The sequence below is a fragment of the Colobus angolensis genome, unplaced genomic scaffold (genome assembly GCF_000951035.1).
Source record: "Colobus angolensis palliatus isolate OR3802 unplaced genomic scaffold, Cang.pa_1.0 Scaffold180, whole genome shotgun sequence".
Lineage (NCBI taxonomy): Eukaryota > Metazoa > Chordata > Mammalia > Primates > Cercopithecidae > Colobus > Colobus angolensis.
The window spans coordinates 503,882-506,646 of record NW_012114933.1 but is presented as its reverse complement, the minus strand read 5'-3'; the positions used below and the strand labels follow the sequence as shown (position 1 = coordinate 506,646).

General features: G+C 35.0%; 1 pseudogene across 1 annotated transcript; it reads right to left on the bottom strand.

Annotated features, from left to right (window-relative positions):
• Positions 1 to 223: 223 nt before the first annotated feature.
• LOC105509845 lies at positions 224 to 1,636 on the bottom strand (annotated as a pseudogene). The gene has a single exon (XR_001001486.1). The product of XR_001001486.1 is annotated as a U6 snRNA-associated Sm-like protein LSm5 pseudogene (transcript).
• Between the last annotated feature and the right edge of the window lie 1,129 nt (positions 1,637 to 2,765).

Sequence of the window (2,765 nt, the reverse complement as noted above, 5' to 3'; positions counted from 1 at the left end):
GTCCATACATTATGATGCATAATTAATCATGTTAGATTATCCTAGTTAAGATGTGCTTGGTTGAAAGAAATAGAAAACCTTACTAACATAGTGACATAACATAGTGATATTTGATTTTCACTCAACAAGAAGTCTTAAGACAGTTGGTCCCAAGAGTTTGCTTGGTATCTCGGTAGTGTCTTGAAAACCTAGTTTCTTTTCATTCTTCTTCTTTTTTTTAATCTTACACATTTTTGAGTTTATTCTAGAAAAATAAAAATGTATAAAGATCTAGTTAGACTACTGTGGTCAGTAAGAATAGGCTAAATAATTTATAGTAAATCCATTTGATATTATGTATACATTAATGTTGAAATATTTGACACAGAAAGATATTCACCATTTAAATTCAAAAAACGACTTAAGTGGAGGGTAAAAACAGTATAATCAGGATAAGCAAGTAAAATAAAATGTGTACTGAGAGTAGACTGAGAAAGTCTACAAAGATATACAGCAAAGCATGATCAACCTTCTCCTTTTTGCTTACCTATAATTCTACAATGTGTGTATATTACCTGTTTGCTTTTAATAGTTCTTCGACTTAATTTATACAGTTCTATGCTCTTATTATCAGTTCCTCGATTTTACCTGAGTCCTAGAGTTCTTAGCTGTTTTTAGTATCCTTTACCTTAAAGCTCTGTCTCCACTAATTTCCTGATAATTCAGTAATAATTACATTAAGGTAATAACCCTCTGAACCAATTTTATAAGCAAACAGATAAAATTTATATCTTTAGGGTAATTCCAATAAATAATTCCTGCATTTCTACAATGTGCATATATTACCTGTATATTGTTTGTTTTCAATAGGAGTTCATGGAATTTGAAATCAGTAGAAAAATCCTCATTACAAAACAACAGTATTTTAATTGAATTTTCTAAGTGATCATTTCCAGTTGTTTAAATGCACCTGTTCAAATCAAAGTTCATCATTTTGTTTGGAACAACTTTTGTTTGAGAATCAAATGGTCATGTAATTGAGAAAGCAAATAAGCATTTAATGACAGAAAAGTAAGTGGCAAAATAACCACAATCTTTGTTCCACGGGCTACTGCAGTACAATAAATAAAATGATAGTTAACCAAAAACACCTTTATTTTCGTCTTCAAAGAAGAAGTTATTTTCTTCTTTTTCCAGGATAATCATGATTAACTTACAAAAATGGGTACACATCTTCAAAGCACTTCCCTTTAACGGGAAACTTAGCTTTATGGGATTTAAACATTAGACGGTGGGAAAAAAATTTCCATTTTCTTGTCATTAAAAGACAAAACAGAATCTAGCATACGTCAAGGAAACTTATTCACACTTCAGGTCCTTCTCCTCCAGGAACCAGCATTGTTATATTATTTCCATTTAGCAAAATCTGATCTAATTTAGTAATCCTTCTTCCTTCTGGTGTGATTTCAAACTCAGTGACATCTTGCAGTACCATATTGACAAAGTCATCAAATCCTAGAAGAGTACCAACAATTTCCTTTTCACTCTTCATCACAATGTGAATTCTTGATCCTATACATTTGTCCACAAACTCTAACGGTAGCAGCTGTGTCGGGTTGGTAGTAGCGTCAGCCGCCATGGCTACGCCGGAAGTGCTCTTTTCATTCTTAAACTCTGCCTTCCTCAAGGTGCTCAATTTCATCATGAGGCCCAGTTATTTGTAAATAGCTGCTACAGCTCTAGATAAGCCCATATTTATTTAAAATTTTCCAAAGTAGAAAGGTAGAGAAAGGACAAAAAATCCTTCTCTGATATAGCCTTCTTTTTTATTAGGGGTAAAATCTTTCCCATAATTTCTCAACTTATTTTCTCTTATATCTCAGAGGTCAAATTTAGATCATAGCTCTGCCTCTAAAACAATCGCAAGCAAAGGGGAAATAATATTACATGATAAGCTCAGACCCCTTCATGATTCATCAGTTAAGACAAAGGTTCTAGACATTAACAGCGATCTGTTATCAAGAAGGAGTGCGAAATAGCCATTGGATAGGCAGCAAGAGATTTTGCCTCAATCATATTTTTTTGTGAATACAATTTTACTGATAATTAAGAGTAGGAAAGGTTCATTCTGTTCCCTAGCTCTGTAATCTATTTAATGATTTTCATGATATAATCTGAAATAATCTCACTAGCATCTTTTCTAAAAAATTAAACTGATTGATGACAAATTAGTTTTTGTTTGTTTGCTTTTTGTTTTGTTTTTTCAAGACGAGGTCTCACTCTCACCTGCCAGCATGCCCGTCTACTTTTTGTATTGTTTTTAGTAGACATGGGGTTTCACCGTATTAGCCAGGCTGGTCTTGGTCTCCTGACCTCAAGTGATCTGCCCACCTTGGTCTCCCAAAGTGCTGGGATTACAGGTGTGAACCAACGCACGCCACCAACGAGATAGTTTTTAATAGAGCTACTATGAGCTATTCTATTAATTGCTCTCAAGTCTTGCAGAGGTAGGCAAAAGATAAGCTTGAACTGGTCAGGAAATTGAGTATATGAGACAAGTTATAATGTCATGCAGCCAGGCGCGGTGGCTCATGTCTGTAATCCCAGCACTTAGGGAAACTGAGGCAGGCAGATCATGAGGTCAGGAGTTCAAGACCAGCCTGACCAATATGGTGAAACCCCGTTTCTACTAAAAATACAAAAATTAGTGGGGCATGGTGGCGCCCACCTGTAGTCCCAGCTACTTGGAAGGCTGAGGCAGCAGAATTACTTGAACCCTGAAGGCA